Here is a 26,665-nt window from a genome sequence, read left to right as displayed (position 1 = left end):
AATTTTGTTAATGTTGACTATTATTACTACTTTTCATTTTAGTCCAGATAATATATAATATGGATATATTCCATTAAAGTTGTAATTTTCATAAATCTTTCTTTCCTGAGGCAATTGGGATTAAGTGACTTGCCCAGGGTCACACAGTTAGGAAGTGTTAAGTGTCTGAGACCAGATTTGAACTCAGGTTCTCCTGACTCCAAGGCTAGTGTTCTATCCACTGCACCACCTCTCTGTCTCAGATGTCTTAGGCATCTTTCATTTGCCTCCAAACAATGACCTCCATCAATGCAATTTCTATCATTTCTATCTGCTACTGACTGTCCAGTTTACCATTTGAGAAGTGGAGAACCAATCTTTCTTACAAAATACAGTAACCCTTTTTTTGACCTCAGACCTTCCAATCTGGAAAAAAAAAAGGAAAGTTGGTGAATGGAACTTATTTCTTCTATTTTACAAATTCAACTTCCATTCTCTTCCTTCATTATTTTCCAGTTTAGAATCCACTCTTCAGAGGAAAGTTCGAGCACTGAATCAGGACCATCCATTTGATTATATGCTTTCCTTCTCATATTGCACTGATTGCCAACCTTCTTTTGAACAGTAGTTGGGCTCTTTTCTTAATGTGACCATTCTCATTCCTACTCATATCCATCTCCCAGTGATTCTGAATTCTTGTAGGTCATCATATAAATTCTACCTCAGCTGATTCTTTATTCCCAGCCCCCCTAAGCCTCCCTTTCAAAAATGATAACCAAACATCTTCTAGCCCTTTCACTGTGCCCTCTGGAATGCTTGTTTCACAGCAGCAAACTTCCCTTTGACCTAATTCTTTTTCTCTCTTTTTCTATCTTCTAGTTATTAGTGAAATCTGGCTCCTCCATGAGGACACAGCCTTTCTAAACAAACTTTTTGGTACTGACTATAACTTTGTTCATTTATTCAACTCATGGGGTAAGGAAATTGGAATACTTGCTCTCATTTGACACTTTTAGGTTCTTCCAATCTCATCACTCATTAATCTCTCCTTTGAGGTCTATGCTATTCATATTCAATATCCAACCAAAACCTGATTTCTGTTGTCTACCAATACCCAGGTTATTCCACTTTTTTTCCTCAATGAGTTTAATATTTGAATCACAATTATTCTCCCAACTCCTGCCTTTATAATGGGGAACTTCAACATATGTATTGTTTCTCCCTCAAATACCCTAAACACTCAGTTCCTCAAACAAATCACTTTCCATGAGTTACTTTCTCAAGCAACATCAGCCACATAAAAAGATGGCTTCATCATGCTATCACTCACACATGTTCCACCTCTGTTCAAGAATTTTAGAATCCTCTTAGTGAATTTTCACCTCTTCCTCTGTCTTCCTTTAAAAAATAGTACCCTTCATCTGCACCATGGCCACCAGTCTCTAGACTCCTCTCTTTTCTCCTTGGCCATTTCTCCTACACTATCCACTCTCTCCTCTTTTCCCTATCTTGACCTGTTGGTGAATCAATTCAATTCTTCACTGACCTCTCTTGAATCACTAACTCATTTATCACATCACTTATTATTATTATTATTATTATTATTATTATTATTATTACTATTGCCAAGACTCAGCTTGGATCACTCCCAACATATGTTGTTTTCATGTCAAAACATGTGCTGCTGAACAAAGGTAGAGAATACCATGCAGCCATTCTAATCTGCTACAAATTTATGTTATACAATCTCATTAATACTCCACTGATGTTAGGTAATCCCATTATTCTTTCCTTACCAACTCACTATCCCACTCTCCACAGTGAATCTTCCAAATATTTTCATTCCCCCTCCAAACTTCCATGGCTCCCCTTTCCACCTGGTAATTATATTGGAGCTGCTTGCACTGGACACTACTCTTCTGTTGGGTTAAAAAGCCTGTATTCTCCCCAATTGTAATCCCTTTCTGCCATCTGATTGCTTCTCTGCTGATTGATCATATTAGAGTCTTGAACTTCTAAAGGCTTTCTGGGTATAACCTTGGCTGCCATCATGTCCCACCTGTTTTTCCTTTGAGGTTTGGGAGCTGGGCCCCCGCCTCTCATTTCCCTGGGTCAATCTACATTCTGAGGCCCAGTGGAAGCCCTTGTGGCATTTTGTACATGGGGTTTGGGGTCTTATTCTCTCACCTGTCTTCTCATTCTGTCTCTATGCCTACAATGAGCTTTCAGATGCCCTACTTTACCACACTGAAAGCATTGATGAGTCTCTGGAAGTCCCTTACCAAAAGGGACCCTGTCTTCCCATGTTCTGCATCATAGCCTGGGTATAAAAGGCATTTGTGCCCACTGTGGCACAGCGTCTTATGATCTCCTCTAAAGGAGCATCCTTGTGTATTCCCCATATAATTCTTCTGCAAACCTCATTAGCATTTTCTCTACCAAGTTGTTTGATCACTATTCCTGTTGCTGAATTTTCACTAGTGGTTCTTGTAACAGCTGTCTGCAGATGTCCCACAAAATCCACAAAAGGTTCATTGGGACTTTGCTCTATTTTTGTGAATGCTTCCCCTCTATCTTTTCCTGAGAGGGGGCCCCATGCTTTGATAGCAGTAGCAGCAATTTGCTCATATACTATCAAAGGAGTATTAATCTGTACTGAAGTGACTGCATACTGACCTTTACCTGTTAGTTGATCAAAGGTGATTTGTATATTAACTCCAGCTTGCCTGTTTCATTGGGCTTGTATTCTACATAGTTCACTATACTCCAAAAGCCACAACAAGCTTTGTCCAGGTTCTAAACATGTCCTTGTTATAGATTTCCAATCACTAGAGGTTAAAATTTCATAAGCTAAATTCTCAAATACCATCTTAACATAAGATGATGTAGCCCCATAAAGAGTGCAACCCTTTTTTAAATCTTTGGTAATTTCCAGATCAAAAGGAGTGTATCTTCTCCTTTGTTGACCTGAAGAATCAAACTCTTCAATAACAGGGTATGCATTTATCAAACTAGATATATCCTGTCCTTCTTTTTTAGCTTTAATTAGTACCTTTTGTAATCGTGTCATAGGCTGCTTCATAGGTGGTGCTGATTGTGTCACTGCCCCTCCTCCTTCTCCTTCTCCTCCTATCCATGAAGGGTTAACTAAGCGGGGCGGGTCAGGGGATGGGGAATGCCCTAATGTCTCCTGCTATGAAGCACTACACTCCTTTCATCACTAATTTCATTAGAATTGTACTTAACTCCTTTTTAAAATCTAATTTCTTCATGCTTTTTACCTAGTTTGTCAGCATCCTACTCCTCCTGTTCTTTCTTCTTTCTTATTCTAATATTTAAATAATTCCTTAAAACTAGTTGTATTAAGTTATATGTATAAAATGTTTCTTTGGGAATTGAATTGGTACCATTACATTATAGTATTCACACAGTTGCTCTCCTACTAATTTCTACTAGTTTAGATCTAATTCTTTTCCTTTGAGAACCAAGGAGATGTGTATTGTAATGTTTCTAAAAGTTCAATGATCTGCTCCCAAGTTACAATTAATCCTTGTTTTTTTATCTATCTAATCAAGTTTTCAGTTTTCAGCTTCTATTGATTTATCATTTCTATACTAATAATTCATAGGTCTACCTGTCTTGCCCAAACTTCTCTGCTCACCTCTAATATGCCTTTCTGACCTCTTGGATTGAATGGCCATTAGAAATTTTAGATTCTAAACACCCAAAATAGATATAATTATCTTTCCTCCTAAATCTTCCCTCCTTCTATCTTCTCTATTACTGTAGGAAGCAGCAACATTCTCTTACTCCCTCAGGCTCACAACCTGTGTCATATTTGACTCCTTACTATTTCCCCTTCACTGTTTTCAATCAGTCTATTTCTTCTTTGCAATATCTCTTGAATATTTTCCCTTCTTTCCTCTGCCACGGTAATCATACCTGGATTATGGCATTGGATTATTGGATAATAGCTTGCTGATGGGTCTGCTTGAAATCTCTCCCCATTACTATTCATCCTTTAGTCATCAAAATGACTTTCTTAAAGTGCAGGTCTACCTATGTCATACCTTTTCTTACCCTTCACTAAATAAACTCTAGTAATTCCCTAGTGCCTCCAGTATTAAATAGAAAATCCTCTAAGTATTCAAAGAGACTGCTGCCTTTTCTGCTGCTGCCACCATTACCACCATCAGCAACAACAACAACAAAATCCTCTGTCTCAAATTCTACCTCAGACACTTGGCTGTGGGATTATAGCCAATTCACTTAGTTATTCAGCTGTAAAATCACAATAATGATAACACCTACTTCTCAGGGTTAATATGAAAATCAAATGAGTGAGCATACCTTTAAAAAATCACATAAATGCTTGTTATTATTATTACTTTGAATAATAGTGGTTGCTCTTAATGGACCATATGATATATAACATATATAAAATCCAAGTACATGGAACTTTTTTGGTGTCTTAGTTATACTGTATTTTTGTCACATCATAACAGCATAACAAACTTCTAGGGAATAACAAGATAAAATTACAAAAGTTACATAGTACCCCCACTTGGTTGGTTTGAATTACAACAGTTAAAGCTAAATTTGATTTGGGAGCTTCTGTGAAGAAATAAGAGGTATATTTTTCATTTTCAAAAGCTCTTCTAGAAATATACAGTTCAATTTGGTAAATATTTATTACGTGCTTAATGTGTTTGAGGTCCTTTGCTACGCTTTTAAAGGTACAAAGACAAAAACCAAGAGTATCTGCTACCAAGATTCTTACTTTGTAATGGAGGTGAGTGCAATATGCCTAGAAAAATAAACATAAAATCATTTGAAGTAGAAAGCAATAGCAATGTAGAAGGAAATGTTCAGGGAAGAGGTAACATCTGAGGTAAATCTCAGAGGAAGATAAGATTTCTGAGAGGTAGATGTAAGAATCATTATGGAGTACATTCCAAGATTGGAGATGTTTATCCAAACATATGGACATTGAAAAAGGAATGTTGAGTTTGGAGAAGAGCTCACTTGGCTGGATTGTGGAGTGTGTGCAAAATATTAATATGAGAACAGGCTAGAAACTGTCATGGAAATAGGACTACCAATGCCTTAAATACCAAAATGAATAGTTGGTTTTTTCCTCCTAGAATAGTCATTTAAGTTTTTTGAGAAAAAAAAAGTGCCATTGCCAGACTACTGTCTTAGGAGCCCATTTTGGTAGCTATGTGCAAGATATGTTGGGAAAGCAAGAGACAGGAAGCAGGGGGATCAATAAAGAATACAGATGAGAGAGTGCCTTAGGTAGAACACTGGTTCTACGAACAAAGAGGAGAGGATAGATTTCACAAATATTTAGGGCAAAATCATTAACTTGTTAACATATTAAATGTGAAGGATGATGAAGGAAGGAGTTATCTTGTACTGTTCGGAGGGTATATTTGGATGATTGGGAGGATGGATACTGCCTCAGGAAGAAACAAGGCAGTTTGGAAGATCTATGTGTTTAGGTGGAAAAGTAGTAGGTTTAATATTGAATGTGTTGTATTTGAGATGCTGATGACACATCTAGGTGAAAATGTGCAGCAGGCAATAATAATATTCTGTATTTCACAATAGGTAGATGTGTTGGATGTAGATGTTCTCCTATAGTAAGGATGACTTCATTCTTTGTCTTTTTATTCCTATCACTTAGCACATTGTTTTATAATAACTGTTGATTGGTTAATACTTGGTTTTATATTCTTTAGGACAGAGGTTTTAACCTGAAGGTCAACTTAAAACATTTTTTGGATAACTTTATTTCAGCATAAGTATTTCATTCATGCATTCATTTTAAAACATTATTCTGAGAAGGGATCTATAGGTTTCACCAGAGTACCAATGTGGTCTATAACATAAAAACAATTAAGAAGTCCTGCTCTAGCTGAATATTCATAATTGAATATGAGTAAGAAAGAAGGTTGAGGATTATTTAGGAAAGTTGATAGCACTTTTAGTTTACAATGCCAAATTAAAAAAAAAAAAAACCTAAATTAAAATACATCTTTTTAACACCATGATGATCTATGACTGGGAATTGAGGAGCACTTTAGTCTCTGAAGTCAAAAATTTAAAAATTCAAAGATTTGGAGAAATGTAATAAATGTGTAAATAGTCTTTAGCATATTAACAATGATTGTTTATAGGCAAGAAAGGGTGGAAAAGAATGTAGGAGATGTGTTTGGAAAAATAGTCAGGCTTGTCTTGCCTTGAGAGAGAGGTATAGTAATCTAAACTGGGCATTAGTTCTCCCTGGTTTTTAACAGACTTATAGGAAAGATTCTAGGTTAATGTGTGGGATCCCTGGGAGAAGATTTATGGGAGGACATGGGATGAGAAGGATGGATGGGTTATACTCTACACTACTGAACAGAAAGCCTGGATTAGATGAGATCACATATGCAAGTCTATACACATATTCTCTAGCTGTTTTCCCAACTTCCTTTAGACGCCCTATTACAATTTCCTTTTATGTAAATATTGAATTGGTAATTTATACAAACTTTTGGTAGGCTGCATGGTACAAGAGAAAAGACATTGACATTGGAGTAGAAAGATGAGTTTAAATCCCAAATTCTGCTTTTTTACTAATAATATGATCTTGAGGGATCATTTTTGGTTTTCTTTTTCCCCCACTGGAACAGCTATGAGTTGGATTAGATGATTTTCAATGTTCAAGTTCTAAATCCTATAAAATTCCGTATTTTAACAAAAAAAAAAATAAAGATTCTAGAAATGTTCTATTACTAGTTATACTTTCTTGGGGAATCACCCTGGGGGGAAATCACCCTGGGGGAATCATTTAACACTCTGTCTGCCTCAGTTTCCTTAACTTAAAGAATGGAGATTTTGGTGAGGACAAAATAATTTTTATGAAATACTTTTGAAAGATTAAAACACTATATAAAGATGTTATTCTTGGAAAAAATGATTTTATCTAAGTATCAAGCAGGAGTAAGCAGATCTAGTTATTTAGCTTAGTTAAAAGCTAAATTTAGCTCAGAAAGAGTTCCTAATTTGCTTTAAAAAATTAAAACTATTATGGCTAAGAAGGATAGTTTAAAATTCTAAATTTTTTTTTCGTAAAGTACTATTTTAAAGTTTGTTTCCCATATTATATTTATTAGACTGTAATTAACTTTTCTAAATATTGATGCTTATCATGGTCAGGTCATTCATTAAAAACAGTACCTGGTTCAGGTTCGTATTACAGCTGCTCATTTCAAACATCAATTCAGGTATTTACAGCACTCCTATGTTTGTTTGCATACTCTATCTAATTTCCCCCAATAAAGTTATTGTAACTTGGATTTGATAGGTCAAAAAATTCAAACATCACCCTCCTCCACCCGCCCCCCCCCCTTCCCACCCCCCCCCCTTTCCCCATCACATTACAACATCTCTTAAGGATTCAGTTTGCCTTTTAATTGGTTTGGAAAAGGCTGCCTTTTCTGAGCAAACAGGTTAAATACAACTTGCTCAGAGCAGTAGACTGAGTGGACCAATTCCTGATCTCTTGGAGCTTAGCAGGTGAGCAATTACAATCAATTTTAACTGACTTAAACGCTTAAGAAGGTAGACTGTATCTTTTTTTCTTTCAAATGCAGGAGCTAGTGGGGGAGAAGGAAGTGAGTTACCTGTTAAGTGGGTTCTCCAGGAATACTGGACTAGAAATGCAAATAAGGGTCTTTTTCAAGCCATGAAATTTGCTATGATTTTAAAGAAGACACTTTTAAACTCTAGAGTTAAGGACAACTTGACCATCTTCCATTGTTGAGTACTGGTGTTTACTTAGAGGAGGGGTCAGTAGTTTGTTTTGTTTCTTAGTTAAGTATTATCAGTGGGAACCATTTATAGGATTGGGACAAGAGTGAAGGGATCTGGGAAGAAGAAAAGGAGAAAATAGTGACAGCTAGGATTTACATAACACTTTGAGTTGTGTAAAACACTTTATAAATATTCTTTTGTTTGATTTTCACACCAATTCTGTAAAATAGATGATATTTTTCAGATGAGGAAACAGGGATTAAATGACATTTTCATGACTACATAGCTAGTAACTACTTAAGGAGGATTTGAATCTAAGTCTTTCAGAGTCCAAGTCCATCCTTTATGCACTATTCCACCTAGAATAGCTGAAATGAAAAGATGGATCTTGGTGGGAGAAGTGACCAAAAAAGTCAGTTCTTAGATAACAGAGAATTAGAGAATTTTTGAGTCTAAGAAGAAATTTCTTTCTTTATTTATTTAAACTTGTTTGAAGAGTTTTATTGCTAGTTTTGGAGAGGAAGGTTTGGTTATAAAAGATTAGGGAGAAAAGAAATATGGGTTTTTATCCTTTAGGATGTTAAGTATCCACTTTTAAGAGTATTAAAAACTTTTTGCTTTGTGATTCATAGCTGAAATTCCTGAAACATCAGAGATATGGGCAAGCCATTCTTCTGAGGGCACAGATACACTCAGTGACAGCCTGGCTCCAACTCTCCTCCTCACTCAACCCCTGCCTCTTTCAATCCCAACCATTTAGTCTTTTTATTTTTTAAATTAAAAAAAAATTTTTTTATTTTTTGAACATTTTCTTTATTTCATTTTCTTTTTTAAAATTTTAACTTTTTTTATTATAGCTTTTTATTGACAAAACATATGCATGGGTAATTTTTCAACATTGATGCTTGCAAAAACTTCTGCTTCAACTTTTCCCCTCCTTCCCACCACCTCCTTCCCTGGATGGCAGGTAGTCCCATACATGTTAAATGTGTTAAAGTATACCAACCATTGAAGGAGGTATTCTACAAACTATGACCTGGCAAGAAAGAAGTACAGCAAATATGAGCGAGAAGGGGAGTGTCTACTGCTCACTTCCTTGATTTGCCTTTTAGTTGTTTCTCTGCCAGTGAATAGTTTTCAAAGTATTTTTTGCAGAAAGTTAAGTCAAGGAAATTATCTTTGTCACTCCATGCATGTAAACAAACAGTAATGGGGATATTTGATCTCATAACAATCTTGGCTTTGTCAAGCATCAACTTTTTAAAAATTCTGTTTTTCTAGGGTGCTATCCAGAGATATAAGCAAAAGGACAAATGGAGTGAATTGAATAATAGTACAGTCTTTACAAGAAAAGCAATTAAAACAACCAAAAATCAGAAGCCAACTTATTTTTAATTATTTTAATATACTTCAGGTTTTTTTTTTTTTTTTTTTGTGATACTCTCCCTCCCCTACTCCCACTAAGTAGAAATGATCTCTGCCTCTTTAATTTTCCATAGGCAGTATGGTATAGTGGGAGTTAAGAGCTAGATTTGAATTTGGCTCTACTGTTGTTTACTAACTTGTGTGATCTTGATCAAGTCGTTAAATTTCTCTAGGACTACATTTTCTCAGCTATAAAAATAAGCCATTAGACTAGATGGCATCCAGGATCCTTTCCAGTTCTGAATGTATGTTCCTATAAATGTCCATCAGCAAATTATCACATGATTCATTGTATCCAAGTTATTTGCATTACTATTATTAAAGTTCTTCCTATTATATGATAAGCTCCAGGAGGTGAGACACAAGCTTTCTTTTTTTACTTCTGTGTCCCCTGGACCAACACTTCATAATTACTAATTGAAAATTTGTTCAATTGTGCTCTATTGGAATTTCACAGCTTTTTCATTTCTTTCCTTTCTTTTTTGTGCTTCTAACTTAGGACCACTGCTCTTGGCTATGCAGAAATCTTTGAAAATCACTTTCTAAGTTAATGGGAATTCCATCTAAATTTAGGGCTTGTTTTTCCATTCAGGTTCCAAATTGATTTTGTAGGTAAACTTCTATTACACAAATAACATAGCATGTAAAGATTCTGAATAACAAAGCATTTCCTGGCGGATGGTCTAGTAATTGTGCTTTCTTTATTTGTTAAAGATGGATTCTCTGGAATAATAATACCAGTGCCTGTGCATATCATAGTCACTCTACATTTCTTTCTCTGGTTGCAGTTACTCTCTTTTAAGAAAGCACCCAACTGTTTATTGTTTGGAATGGGGTCCTACCCTCTCTTTGTGTAAATGTAGAGACTGAACCTAGAGAGATTAAGTGATTTGCTTCACATTACATTGTTATTTAGTGGGGGTGAGCTGTAAAGTTTTTGGAGAAGTAATATATAAAATCCCTATCATTCTTAATTCTAGTGCTTCAAAAACTACAACCACTCAGCTCTTACTCTATGAACTATAGTCCCAAAATATAAAAATCCAAATAACTCCCTTCCAAAACAAGCCTCAGTAATAGTTAATGTAAATAACTGAGGAAATAAGCACACAGGTGGTCAGTGTTTCTCTTATTACTGTTGATGTTCTATTGATGTGCTTTCCCCCCTATTTTTAACATCGCGAACATTTTGTAATGCTTCCAAATCAGGGTAATTAAGCAAAACATCTTAGCACCTTGGCCCTCTCCGAAAATATATACCTCATTTTATCTTTGTTGTCTAGCATTTCTTTGCAAATGGATAGAAATCATTAAATATTCATAAGTCATGATTGGTTACTGCATTTATCAGAGTTCTGAAGCATTTCTGTATTTTTTTTCTTTTATGTTATTATGGTTCTAAAATTGTTCTTTCTTCATTTTGCTTACCTTACTTTTTCTTCAGGTCCCACAAATCTTTTCCAGTTTTTCAGAATTCTTCATGTTTATTGTTTCTTATGATGCTGGAGAATTACTACCCAATTGATGGAATGTAAATTCCTTCCTACTCTTTGCTTTGACTGTTTTTTGTAAATATGAGATTTCCTTCTTTATCTTTAGTATACCAGGAGGTACCCCTCCATCCTGGGCTATGTACAGTTTAGTGACTTGTTTGTTATAATTTCTAATTGTTTTAGACCAATTCATACTGAGACCAGTGTGAATTCAGTGTACTTAAAATTCTTGCAGTCTCTCCAATGTTTGTGATCTTAATCTTTTATTATCTTTGCCAATCTGATGAGAATGAAGTAAAATCTCAGAGCTTTAATACGAATCTCTCATTAATAATTTGGCACATTTTGGATATTTTTTTTGAAAGCATTAATATGTTTTGAAAATAGACTGTTCAAATTTTTTGACCATTTATTCATTGGGGAATGGCTCATGTTCTTTAAATTCTTTAAATATCTTGATTATCATAGATTTGCTACATATTTTATCCTGATTAACTGTTTCTTCCAGTTCTGGCTGAGCTAATTTTACTAATGTGAAAACTTTTCAATGTGATCAAAATTGTCAAGTTCTCCCATCAGTGATAACTCTTATTATTTTTCATGTTTTACATGGTTTAGTCAAGAAAGATTTATTCTCAATCCCATGAGTAGGATCTACATTTTCCCTGTACTGCCTTTCTTTTTGTGTCTTTTTTTCATGCTATTCTTATGCTTAGAATATCCTTCCCCTTGTTTTCTTAATAAATTCCTATCTATCCTTTAAAGCTCAATTCTATTTCTATTTCTTACAAAAGGCCTTCTTCCCTTCCATTAAGGACCTCAAAGCAAATAGAAACCTTCTCTTTGAACCTCTTTAATATTTTATTTTCTTAATTTTTAGGGGGCTATGGGGTAAAGTGACTTGCCAAGATCACATATTTAATAAGTGTCTGAGGAAGGATTTGAACTTGGATCCTCCAGACTCCAGACCCAGTGCTCTATCCTTTGTACCATCTAGCTCCTCCTTTTGTTTTTATCATTTGGTATATAATTAGCCTCTGCATATAAGATTTTCTTAGTAGGCTATAGGTTTTGTGAAGTCAGTAATCAGGTCTTATGTAAACATGGAATATTCCTTCCCATCTACTACCTAGCACTGTGCTCTGCTCCCTGGAGACTCATAATAAACAATTGTTCTCCCTCCTGTGGAGAGCCAGGGCTTGAACTTAAATAAAATCAATTTTGAATTGAATTATAAAACACAGAGATATTCTAATATTGGTTATAATACATATTAGAAGTGGCTTTAAGATCTTCCAAAACCTTCTTATTATGCTATTAAAATCCAAGACCCTTGTGAATCAAATGCTAATGAAGTTCTAATAGTAAAGGGAAGAGGTTAGGACTAAGTGAGTGGGTCAGTAGAGTTAGTCAACATTCATTCAACTTCTATCAAGTATTAGGCACTATGCTTAGCATCATGAATACAAGAAAAGGCAAACGACCTTCTGTACTATCAAAGAGTTCACATTCTACAAGGGGAGACAGTATGGAAACAACTATATACAAACAAATTATGTTTAGGAAAAATTGCCTATGATAAATAGAGGCAAAGCATGAGAAACAATGGGGATTAGGGAAAGTTTTTTTTAATACAAGGTGTAATTTTAGCTGGGGCTTGAAGGAAACAATGGGAAAACAGGAGGAGGTGATAAAGAGGGAGAAAATTTCAGGTATAAAATTTCAGTCTACTAAAAAAAATTCAGTCTAGTGAAAATGCCCAAAGTTTTATTTGAAGGACAGAAAGGAGTTCAGTGTCACTAAATCATAGAGTAAGTAGATAGGAGTAAGGTTATGAAGACTGGAAACATGAGGAGAGGGACAGGTTATGAAAGACTTTGAATACCAAACAGAAGATTTTATATTGGATCCTAAAGCTGACAGGGAATCACTAGAGTTTATTGAGTGAATAGGTAATAAATACTTAGGAAGATCATTTTGCTGAATGGGAAATGGAATAAAGTTGGGAGAGACTTGTGGAGTTTATTGAGTGAATGGGTAATAAATACTTAGGAAGATCATTTTGATGAATGGAAGATGGAATAAAGTTGGGAGAGACTTGGGGAGTTTATTGAGTGAATGGGTAATAAATACTTGGAAAGATGATTTAGATGAATGGAAGAGCAAATGAAGTTGAGAGAGACTTGTGGAGTTTATTAAGTAAATGGGTAATAAATACTTAAGGAAGATCATTTTGCTGAATGGGAGATGGAATAAAGTTGGGAGAGACTTGTTATGAGAGATGTTATAAAGATAGCATAACTGACCTTGCCAATAGATTGGATATGGGAGGAGAAGGTGACGATGAAAATAAGCAAATGAGGTCTTTCGTCTTTGAGAGACTGGTGGTACCCTCAAAAGTAAAAAGGATAATTGAAGGGGAAGCAGGCCTAATAAGATGTAATCTTGAACTGGGTTTTCTAGGACTTTAAATACATAATAAAAAAAATATATGTTGCTGTACTATATTGCCCATTATTATGGGAATTGGCCTTGTTTTTTTTTTTTTTTTTTTTTTTGGGTGGAGCACTATATTTGGCACTGATTTTGATTTGGTTTGGTTGTTCATCCCTTATTTTCAGAGAGGATCAATGACATCATAGGTTGACTTGCAGGTGAATTGGACTTAAGTGAAGTAGGATTTGGCATTGTTGATAGAGCACAGAAATATAACTATGGCCTCTGCTGCCCTCTAAGATCTTGCAATCAAACCCAAAACATGTTTTCCACAGATGTGCATATAGTGTCGATTTTTTTTTTTTGTCTGTGAATTAGTTTTGATGATTTCATTAAAAAATAAAGTTTGTTTTAAAATCCAAGATGACTCTCTAGGAGCATGGAGTGAAGTCAGAAAGGGAAATCTAGGGGATATAAAAACAAAGATCAATTCAAATCTATTGGGAATGAAAATTTAAAAAAAAAAACAGGAATAAAGCACATTTGAAACAAAAAACCAAAAAGTGCAAATTAAATACAAATGGAATATGTAAGCTGGAAGGAACTTGAGAGCTCATCTAGTCCAACATACTCATTTTACAGATGAGGAAACAGACCCGGAGAGTGGAACTGATCTTGAAAGAATGCAAAGTAAAGGAGTAATGGGACTCATGGTAGCTATTCAGGGAAAGTATCCTGACAGACTTAAATTTTGCTATTAATGCTTCTAATTTGGGGAATTGAAATTACAGAATGATAGCCTTTGAAGTTGGAAAGAATTTTAAGGTCCTCTGATTACAGCTTCTTATTTTACACATGAGGAAACTGAGTCTAGAAAACTGGAGTGACACAAAGAGGTCATGAAGATGCTAATCTCCCAATTAAACTACCAAACTTTCACCACACATCCTTAAGACAAATTTAATCTGTATTTTTAAAGTTATGCCTAGTTCCAAATGATGTTCAATACTAATAAGCATCAGTGAGATAAAAGGTTTTCAAGTTTCTTACTTTAAAAAAAAATTATACATGACCATGGTCTCAAGAAACAAAAGTAAATATGAATTCGATTTCCCAACTACCAAATCTGAAGTGTTTTCATTTTGGTTTTTAAAAATAAAATGATAAATTTGAACCAAAAAAAAAATTCTGATCTTTTCCAGTTTATCTTCTTTATCTTTTTTTGATATTAAAAAATTCTAATAACATTTTTATTTTTTCTGTTACATGTAAATTAAAAAAAAATTCTGAGTTCCAAATTCCTTCTGTTCCTCTTTCTTTTCCCCAACCCTAATTTGAGAGGGTGAGCACTTTGATATTGATTAAACACATGCAATCAGTTTCATATTAGCCATGTTGGTAAACAAAACAAAACAGAAATAGACATAAACCCGTAAGAAAGATAATGCTAAAAAGTATGTTTTGATCTGCATCTGACCTTTTTCCCCCCGAGACAGTTGGGGGCAAGTGATTTGCCCAGGATCACACTGCAAGGAAGTGTTAAGTGTCTGAGATCGGATTTGAATTTAGATCCTTCCTGACTCCAGGGCTGGTGCTCCATCTACTGCGCCACCTAGCTGCCCCTCTGCATCTGACATTTTTAATAGCCAGTGTATGTGTTGTAATTTTCTGTCTTCAATTTCTTTTATTTAGAATCTTTCCAAAGTTCTTTGTTTCCTTCATATTTGTCTTTTTGAAGATTGAGTTCAGTTCTATTGAACTAAGTTCCATTGCATTAAAAAATAATAAATACCTGCTAAATGCAAGGCACTCCTTTGTGACACAAATAACATTCTATTAAACTGAAAAATCTATAATTTATGGTTATTCTCCAATACATAAAAATTGACTGATTCTTAGAGAATTAAAATAGCTTTCTAGATGGTAATGATTGATAGTGTATAAAATACATATCTGTATTTTATATATGTATACATATATGTATAAAAATACACACATACATACATACACACATATAGATATCTGGTCTCTTAATCCTGTATCTACTGGGAATAAGCATTACTCTAATTCTTAAAAAAAAAAAAAAAACTGAGCTTCTTTCTTGACTGTAACCAATAGGTCTTATCTCTTGCTTTTGTTCAATACTTGTAGTAGAGTCTCCAAAATTCAACTTTGAAGGAAGTATTAAAGCCTTAAAGCAGGGTGGAACAATTGAGGCTCTGGTCTGGGACATACCAATTGAGATCCGTATGTCTGAGACATACCAATCTTTATAGATAGAAACAACTATGTTTAGCACCTAGCTAATAGGAATAATTAATTAAAATAGGAAGTGACCATAGAGTCACTAATTTTTTTTAGTGTCATATATATAGAGAGAGTCATATATTTTAATGAGCTCTTGCCTGGCCAGTCAGGCCCTATAACTTCTCCAGCAGAAGCCTTGTATTTTAGAGTCTTACAAGACTTTTAGTCTCATCATGATGAGGTCTAAGGTGTCTGTATCTTCATCTTAGAAGGTAGATTTGAGTTTGCCTTTCATGATAATTTCTTGACCCAGTTGCCAATAGTTGAATTATGATATTATGGTTCTGGATTACTTTTAGATATTGAGTTCTAATGTATTTTCTTTATTAAATTTTTATTGATATCTTTTGCAGGAAGATTTCCTTTATTTTCAAACCATTTTCTCCCAAATTCTGATTTTTAGTAAAAAATAATGAAGAAAAAATAGTATAAAACTAATCAATGTATTGGTCATTCATCTCTATAAGGAAGTCAAGTAAAGTGCCTTGTTATATCTCTTTTTTTAAGGCTAAGCTTGGTCGTTATAATTTCAGAGTATTCCACTTTGATAATTCATATTGCGTATATTGTTTTCTTTATTCTGGTTCTTGTCTTCCTATGTTTTTTTGTATTCATCATTTATAATTTTTAAAGTGCTATAATATTCCAAAATACATGTGGTGGGATGGGGAGAAAGGAAAGAAAAACAGGGGAAAATTTCCATGATAACTTTGTTGCATATTTAAAAGAAATAGTAAGTTACATATCTAGTAAATAGCAGAATCTGGAATTTGAACCCAGATCTTTTGACTATAAGACATTGTCTCCTAGAATGTGAAAGGACCTTAAGAGGCTATCTGGTCCAACTTTCCAATGAATTCTACAGTGCTCTTTATATCATCTCTGATAGATGTCTATCCTTTGCTTGAAAAACTCCAGTGATACAGGTAATTTCTACACACATAGTTTTATGTCTTTCTTTTTAGAAGCTAGGAATAATACATTCACCTTTGTTTGTTTTCCCCACAGTTGGTGGGAATAAATAAATTCTTGTCGACTAACTGAACTGGTTGCCATTCTAATTTGGGTCAATTAGTTTACTTTATTTCTTTTCAAATGGACTTCTACTGATTTCTTTTGTTTTCATATTACCATCATCTCTCAAGATCCCTCTCTCCTCCCCTATCCTGAGATTCACCCTTTATGTTAAGAATCCTCCCCCAAAAAAGAGAGAAAAAAGTTTAGTAGACCTAATCAATACAATGATATCTATGAGCAGTATTTTACAACCATAGTGCTTCCATTTTTTCATGTTTTAAAAAAAGGGGAAAGATGCACATTCCAATATGTATTCTAAATGGATACTATTATAAAATATCATTAGGCAACTTTAAACTAGTTCAAATTTTTAGGTAGAAATTTTTAAGTCACAGCCTCCACCAACCTTACTAGACAATCTTCTTGCATGATTTCTGATTGCATTTGGAATTTGTTCCAAATTGGAAACGAATCTTCATTTCTTCTGAAACTATCTTGCCCACTTGTTTGACACGACCATTTAACTTACTAATAAGAAGTTGAAGTTGATATTCTTTTAAGTGCTCTGTTTAAATGACTTAACATCTTATATGTCACCTGGATTGTCCATAATTAGGAGAAAAACATTTCTGACAGCTGCAGTATCTTTTCATACCATCCCTGGAAGGTTGGACCTTTTTGGAGGATTTCACAATAACACAGATGCAATAGTTTTACAGGTTTCAGAGGACATTCTAATTGATAATACTACCCAACTCATTAAAAATAGAAAATAATTGCTATAATTTATAGAGAGAACCCAATATAATATTATTGACTTTTTAAATTTGTTTACATGTAGCAGATGGTTTTATATATTTGTATTCAGTAACAGATGGGGATATGATAGAGAGAGATATTTTGTTGAACTGTTAGGCACATAGTTACTCTTCTGTTGTAACTTTGACTATAACCAAATAGTTTTTGGATTAGAATGTCTGGAATCTATCTTTCTAAGGTTAATATATATTAACCCATTTCATAGATTCTGAAATTCAGTCAAACAGGTTTCTTTGCTGTTCCTCACACACTATCTCTGGTCTATAGCCTTTTGTGTGTGTGTGTGTGTGTGTGTGTGTGTGTGTGTGTGTGTGTATAAGATTAAAATGGACAGTTTTAAAGTTTAAGATTCATAATAAAGAAAACTAAAACAACTGATAAAGACATTTATATGTAGGTAAATGGGACTCATTGGCACCAGCAGATACTAATCTTTTTAATATATCTTTTTAATATAATTGGAATTCATTTATATAAAAGTAAGTAATAGGAACCCAACGACCACTATACAGCCATCTCAGATTTGCCTGTTGCTAAGAGAGAAGACAATTAGCATAATGTGTTCAAGAAACATGGCCATTTGTCCTGTAGATATAATAAGGGTGCAGATTTTGTGTTTTGTCTAGCAATTATATTATGGATTTCTCTGGGACAAGTGGGCTCTGACTCACTGAAGCTCTCTATCTAGGAGATTGCTCGCTATGTTTGGTTTCTCTCAAAGCTCAGTTCAAGTGTCATCTCTCATGTGAGCTCTTCACCATCACCCCAACACCTAATAACTTTCAAATTACTTTGTATTTACATTTTATATATTTGAATGTGCTTACACATTTTCGCTGATAGAATGGAAGTTCCTTGAGGAGGAGAACTATTTTATTTTATTTTTCTTTGTGCTCCAAGTAACTAAAGAGACAGAGTTACCTAGTGGATAGGAGGAGACCTCAAAGCCAGAAAGACTTATTTAAGTTCTGTCTATGACCTATAATAACTGCATGATCCTGGGTAAACCACTTAACCTTTCATTGCTCTAGGTAACTCCAAGATTCTAAGATTATAAACTGCAAAAAAGTATGCCAGTCTATATTGATAAAGGGAGTTCTTACTTGGGGAGTCCTAGATACCAATAAAACCATAAGTCCAATCCTTATCTAGAACAGTTCCTGACTGGCACATAGTGTCTAATAAATACTTGTTGATTAACTAATAATTAAATCATTAATTTATTGTTTTTAAAAATAGTGTTCTGGTGGTTGTTTTTTATGTGCTTACTTTATTGTTTTATTTATTTGTATAAAAAATGCTTCCTTTGGAAATTGGAGATTTGTTGGCACTGCTATCTATGATTGAGTCTGTTTTTATATTTGAGTGAAACAGTACCTATTCTTGGGATAGGACTAAAGGAACTGGGGGAAGGGGGGAGCAATCTCTAGATCTGCCAGAGATCTAAAGTACTTTTAAAAATAAAATATAATAAGTATAAGGTACTTTATATATTTTAAGGTATTTTATAAATATAATATTATCTTCAGGATTTAGAGCTCAGAAAGAGTCACAGAACTGAAAAAGCCTTTCAAAAGCATCTAATCCTATTTTTATCTGGTCAAGAATCATCTCTATTAGATGCTTGACATGCAGACATCCAGTCTCTGTTTGCAGACCTCCACTGAGGGATAAAGAGCTCACTAACACCTGAGACAACCCATTATACTTTCTGGATAACACCAGGGAGAATAAATGGGGAAAGACATTCAGGTTGACCAGAATAAGGAGGAATAGCCTAAGAAATATATTTGAGTAGATTGTAGGAAGTAGGATTTCTCAGAATTAGACATCTTTTCTTGATGGATTCCTTTACTTCTAATGGCCTGGCTTCAGGGTGACCTAGACCTCAGTTGCTATGTTCTAATATTGTTCTGCTCCAAGGCATTGAAGCCCCTAGTTGTCTGCTCACAAAAATAGAAATGAGTAGATTTAATCATCCAGTTTTATCAGGTCTAGGACCTCCTGAGTTTTATACATACCACAGATTAGAACAGTGCTCTGCATATGATAAATTAATAAAGAGGTTATAAGTGTTATACATTAACTATATTTTTTATCTTTAATTATTTAATATTTTGTTTTTCCCCAATTGCATGTAAAAGCAATTTTAACATTTTTTCAATATTTAAAAAAAATTTTGAGTTCCAATTTCTCTTCCTCCTTTTGTCTCCCCTCACTGAAAAGATAAAGAATTTGATATAACTTATACATGTGTACTCACATTGGGTATGTGAATATGTCTGTGTGCATTTATAGACAATCAAAATTAAGTGACTAGCTATGACTTACATAGCTAATATGTGTCTGAAGCCACATTTGAATTTAGGTCCTACTAATTCCAGGGCTAGTGTTCACTCTATCTGGGGTCCCAGTTATCTAGATGCCCCAACATTGTATATACTTTTAAGGATTTTAAAAAATGTATCAATCCAGTTATCCTGATTTTCCCCTCTTTTTTTGTTTTTGCCTTTAGAATATTATTTATTATATAGGATAGCTCTTAGAATGCTATTTATTATATAAGATAGCTCTCTAGGAGGAGTTAGAAAAACTATGGTAATGTTAGAAAAAGATCAATAAATATTTACTAACCCAGACAAAGCTAATTTAATAAGTACTTCTCAAAGTGAATTATATATTCTTCTTACAGCTTAAAAAGCTAGGAGTATAATGAGTTGGCCACTGTCATATAGATAGAAAGTGGCCATATAACTATGTATTGGAGTGGAAATTTGCACACAGGTCTTTTCTTTTCACCATTCATTATTGCTTCTTTTCATTAAATGAGAAAGTAAAAACATGATTTTGGTCCTAAGAGGCATCTGTCCAAAGGATTAGAATCTACATCTCCTCACTCTTGGGTTACTTTTTTTTTTTTTTTTTCCTACTAGATCTGGTTTGTTCCTCAGTAATTTAAATGATATTTCAAGTAGGCCTTCCTTTAACTCTAGTAGTTAGGGGATTGAGGTGACCCATCCATGGTGGGAATAATAGTAACAATAGGACTGAGATAATGGCTAATTTTCTGTCTTAACATTCAGATAATATGTCACCATAATTTTTCCCATGAGCCTCATTTAATTACTGCCTATGATGGTTTAAAAAAAGAAAGTAATGGACATTATGTTTCTGTTTTGCTGTTCATGGGCTTCTGGGTTTATCTAATTTCTCTAATAATCAATCTCTGTAATATACATAGACTCTTTAAGACTATTAAAAATTCATATATATATATATATATATATATTTTTTTTTGCTGAGGCAGTTGGGGTTAAGTGACTTGCCCAGGATCACACATCCAGGAAGTGTTAACCGTCTGAGACCAAATTTGAATTCAGGTCCTCTTGACTTCAGGGCTGGTGCTCTATCCACTACACCAACTAACTGCCCCTCATCAGGAGATTTAAGTAGTTTGCCAACTCTCAGAAATTCAGTCTCTTATCTCCTTTTCCCTTTCTCTTTCCTTCTCTCTCCTCTCTCTCTCCCTTTCTTTTCCTTTCCCTCTCCCTCTCTTCTTCCCTCCCTCCCTCCCTATCTCTCCTTCTCCCTTTCTCCCTATCTCCCTCCTTCCCTTTCTCTCTCTCTCCTCCCCCCCTCACTTTCTCTTTCTCTCTCACTTCCTCTCTTTCTCCCCCTCTCTCTGTCTCTCTCTCTCCTTCTTACTCACAGAGATGTCAACTGTCTTGTTTTATGTGGGTTCATGCCATTTGGTAGAATAGAAATTTCATGTACTACAAGGTAGTCCAACAAAGACTTCTTTTTCTTTTCTTTTTATTCAAACTTCAAAGTTTTTGACAAGAAAGTGACTTAGTTTGGAAATTCTGAAATCAAAGCGGAAATACCAGCTGTGCTTCAATTGGTTTTGCATGATGCAGACAGAACAGGTCTAGGTTAAACTTCCCCTAGCTAATCTGATTCATGATTTCCTAGTTCTTCATTGTTGTTTTTCCTTTCTTATTCCCTTGTCCCTTTAATGAAATTCAGGTTTGTGAATATTGCTTTTAGATTTTGCTTTGGTCCACATATGGACTTGCTTTATCTTCCATTTTATATACATATAAAACTGACCTCTGCTTTTATATATATATATATATATATATATATATATAATTTTATATTAGTTAGATACATTCATTTATTCCTGTTTTAATTTTTTTCATTTTAAAACAGAAGTGAATATTATATTTTTTCAAAGCCTTTTCTGGCACTACTGATATAATCATGTGAGTAATTTTTTTATTGGTATATTCTATTATATTGTTTTCCTAATATTGAACTAACTTTATATTTCTGGTACAAATCCAACTTGATTATAGTGTATACTTTTTGAGAATCTAGTCTAATAACATGAAAATAACATCCTGAAATGCTGGGGAGGTTATAGAACTTTCTGTCATTAGAGATTTTAAATAGATGGATGATTATGTATCTTTGGAATAGTTCAGGTACAGGACATCTCAGATGCAAAGATAATAATAATATACCTGAGTTGCTTTCCAGTCCTATAAGTACCGGTCAACCTGTTGCCTATAGGTTCATACTGTTTACTCCAAGAGGTATGTTATATTAAACTTTAATCAATGCTTTATACATGTAAGCACATAATCTGCTCCTCAATAAGAGCAGAATTGAATACCACATTGCCTTTCCCCTCTAACTCTTGGAATTCTTTGTTTCCTTTGAAAATGTTTTCAAAAGACACCTATGTGGAAACTTTTCTTATCTCCACAGGGGCTAGTATCTTTCCTCCTATCCCTGCAATTAACTTGCATTTGTATATACTTATTATATTGTAAACGAGTGTCTTAATAGAATGCAAACTTCTTGAAAGCAAAGATGATTTTATCTTTGCCTTTCAATTTCCAAGGTCTAACACAGTGACTGACTCTAGTAAATGCTTAATAAATGCTTATTGACAAATTGATTGAATGATAAGGTGCCCACTGTCCTAGTTGCTCTATTCATTGTGCCATCTAGATGACTAGCCACCTAATTTAGGTAGTATCATAAGTCTAATTATACTGGCATTGCCCGATTTTCCATAATTAGCATCTCTCTCTCCAATTAATTAGGTGTGTCAATTTTTGTAAAGTTTTGTGTAACTGTATCCATATAAATCCTCTCTCTCTTTCTGTGTGTGTGTGTGTGTGTGTGTGTGTGTGTGTGTGAGAGAGAGAGAGAGAGAGAGAAAGAGAGCGAGAGCGAGAGAGAGAGAGAGAGAGAGAGAGAGAGAGAGAGAGAGAGAGAAGAGAGAGTGTCAGTCTTTATTTTACACATTTTGTGGTTATTTTGAATGAGATTTATGTTTCTATTTCTTTCCATTGTATTTTCTTGGAAGTGTATAGAAAGGTTGATTTATTTGATTCTATTTTATATCCTGTATCAACTTTGTTAAGTCATGAATTGTTTAATTATTTGTTATTTAAATCTTTAGTGTTCTCTGAGTAAACTAATTTCTCTGCATAGTTTGATAATTTCATTTCCTTTGTATTTATTCTATTACTTTTTCTTGATTTGTCATGGTTTCCTTGGATTTTTTCAAATCCCAGGTAAAATCCCACCTTCTCTAAGAAGACTTTTAAAATCCTTAATTCGAATACCTTTCCTCTACTGAGTTTTTCCAATTTAATCTGTACTGAGTTGTTTGTGCATATTTGTTTGCACAAAGTCTCCCCCATTTGCTAGTAAGTTTCTTGAAGATAAGAACTGTCTTCTGACTTTCTTTATATCCCTAGCACTTAGTACAGTATCTGGCACATAGTAGATGCTTAGTAAATGTTTATTAATTGACTAACAGTAGAAGTTCATCAATAAGAGTGGCTTGACAGACATGCTTATTTTAACCAGTTCTTACTGAAACGACATACACACATACACACACGAACATATATATGTATATAAAACTGGCCTCTGTTTATATATATATATATACATATATATATATTTTATATTAGTTAGATATATTCATTTATTCCTGTTTTAATTTTTTTCATTTTAAAACAGAAGTGAATATATTTTTTCAAAGTCTTTTCTGGCACTACTGATATAATCATGTGAGTAATTTTTTTTTATTGGCATATTCTATTACATTCTTTTCCTAATATTGAACTAACTTTATATTTCTGGTACAAATCCAACTTGATTATAGTGTATAATTTTAAAAAATAGGTTCTGTAGCCTCTTTGCTGATATCAAAATTGTAGTGTCTATATATTAATTAGAAATATTGGTCAATAGTTTCTTTCTCTGCTTTGTTTCTCCTTGCTTTAGCTAATAAAACCGTATTTGACTTACAGAAAGAATTTATTATAATTCTTTCTTTTTCCATTTTTGTAAACAATACACAAAATAATATTTTAATTATTCTTTGGATTTTTAGATAATATTGCCTTGCAAATCCATCTTGTCCTTTTCCCCTTCCCTTTTAGGAGATCTTTGATGATAACTGAATGTTAATAGAAAGGAATATACTATTTTCTCATCTGTGAATAGAATAATTTTTGTTTTAATTTATTTTTTGAACTAAATACAAAATGAGAAAAAAGACAGAAAAAGAAAATTAAAAAAACCAAACTAAACAAAACATTGTCATGTGCCCAGCAGAACATCAGGGAGAATTCAAAATATATAACAATAATTTTCCATTTCAAGAAGGCATATGTAATAATAGAAAAAATTATATTTATGAGTATCCATTTTTTCTTTCCTCCTTGTAGATTATTCTTTTGCTCTCTGGTGTATATTTTTTATTTTATTTTCCCTCCTTTCATTCTCCTCACCTTCTCCAAGCAGGCTACAGTTAAGCACAGGTATATTTATATATAAATGCATACATATATTGACACCCATTCACACTCCCATACACACACACACACATATGAACAAATACATAGACCTACATGCATACATGCCCACATGTGCATATGTATACACACATATTACATATATATACACACACATACCTATTTACCCATATGTAAATGTTTGACTTTGTCTAAGATCAATGATTACTAGCCCAACATTTTTTTCTAATAAATTCTACTCCTGATTGTAGTGTTTCTGTATATCTATTTCCTATACCTATATATTAGTATAAGCACCCCTACTCCTGGGGTGGGGGTTCAGTGCCTCTCGCTTCACCTCAGCTCTCTCTTCTGACTTGGAATCCCAAACCAAAAGCTCCCCACTTCTGCAAGTGCCCACAGCTAGCAGCGACCCTGCCCCACAGCTTCTGCACTCACCTGGTGTGCTGGTTCCTTCTCACTGGCATTCCCAATCAGTGGAGGTTCCCTCGGTCTTCCCAGACTGTGACCCCAGAATCCACAAACAGTCCAGGAAGTAAAAGTTTCTGTGGTTCCTGTTGAGGCTCCAACCACTCCCAGATAGCCTTGGGGCTCTCCATTTGGTGTTTCTTCAGAACTAGCCCAGAGATGTCTGTACTTCAGCTGGATTAATTCCCCAGCCTGGGAGCTTTATTCAGATGTTCTTGGTTGTATCAGAAGGAATTTATCCTGTTCTGCTCCAAATCTTTGTTTTTCACCAGTCTTATGTTCACCATGAGATGCAAATTTGTTCTCTTTGTGGAGAAAATCTGGAGAGTTTGAGATTTTTTGACCTACTCTGCCATTTTCCTGTAATGCCGGAGAAACTGAGCAAGATAGATTAGAGAGTATTTAATAATTTATTAAATGGAGAGATCTACTGGGACCAATGGATCCATGTTTGGTCCCAGGGATGAATGAGACTATCATCTCCAAGAATCCAGCAAACAATCAATTTTCAATGACATATATACACGTGGCTCAGACAGAGGGTAGACTGAGTCAGGGGTGGAGTCAGGATCCTGAGAGCAGGAATGGGACTCTGACAGGGTGGAGTGAGCCACTGAAGATAGGATGACATAATCAGAGGGGAGGTCCTGGATATGGGGAAAAGCATCTTGATAAGATGATATCTGATATTCTGATAGCTTGGGATGGGAGAGAAACATTCTGATATTCCAAAACATAAGATCTTTTATCCTTATCAAGTGTTCTGATAAAGAGGGATGGGAGGTTTTGCAGAACTGAGAAGCAGGGAAACCAAGGCAGGACTGAGTCAGGATAATTAGGGAAACTGAGTCAGGAGACTAAAGAGAACTGTGGCACAACATTCCCCAAATCCTCCTGTCTATATAGAACCTTTAAAAAAACTGACTAGGTTATATGTTATAGGAGCATAATAAATGCAGAAAAGAAGAAAATATTTAACATCCTTTCCTGACCACAACATAAAAATTATAATCAATTAAGAAGCTTTGAAAGATTCAGACTTAAATAGGGACAAACTAAATAAATCAACACAGAATAACTGTTGAATCAAAGATTAAATCAAAGGAAAAATAGCTAAAATGACAGCAATGAGATGGAATAAATAATAAAAGAATTGAGATGCAATTATGCAATACTTAGAGAAAAATGTATTTTTTCTACAAACTTTCTTTAATATACTGTGATAACATATGAAATTATTTATTTTTTCTTTTCTCTTTTATTAAAGCTTTTTTATTTTCAAAATATATGCAAAGAAAATTTTCATCATTCACCCTTGCAAAACCTTTGTTACAATTTTTCCCCCTCCCTTCGCCCTGTCCCCTTTCACTGAAGGCAAGTAAGACATTACATGTTAAACATGCACTTCTATACATATTTCCACAATTATCATGCTGAACAAGAAAAATTAAATCAAAAAGGAAAAAAAAATTGAGAAAGAAAGCAAAAAGCAAGCAAACCACAATAAAAAAGTGAAAATACTATGTTGTGAGCCATACTCATCCCCATAGTCCTCTCTTTGGGTGCAGATGGCTCTCTTCATCACACGACCATTGGAACTGGCCTGAATCACCTCGCAGTTGAAAAGAGCCATGTCCATCAGAACTGATTAGCAATTGTTGTTGCTGTGTATGATATTCTCCTGGTTCTACAAACTTAACTTAGCATCAGTTCATGTAAGTCACTCTAGGGTTCTGTGAAATCATCCTGTTGATAGTTTCTTATAGAGCAATAATAATCCATAACATTCATATACTACAACTTATTCAGCCATTCTCCAACTGATGAGCATCCACTCAATTTCCAATTCCTTGTCAATACAAAAAAAAATGCTACAAATCATATAGAAAATTCTTAATAAAACCATAGAACACTACATAATGTTAGCTACTGTTATTATCATTAACAAGAGAGAGAAGTAAGTAAATTGGACATGTAATTTAAAAAGGTAAAAAAATAATAAATTGAAAATCTACATCTAAATACAAAAATGGAAATTCTAAAAAAAAATGAAGATAAGATTAACAAAATCAA

Source organism: Antechinus flavipes, chromosome 5 (genome assembly GCF_016432865.1).
Source record: "Antechinus flavipes isolate AdamAnt ecotype Samford, QLD, Australia chromosome 5, AdamAnt_v2, whole genome shotgun sequence".
Classification (NCBI taxonomy): domain Eukaryota; kingdom Metazoa; phylum Chordata; class Mammalia; order Dasyuromorphia; family Dasyuridae; genus Antechinus; species Antechinus flavipes.
This window is presented reverse-complemented; position numbering follows the sequence as displayed.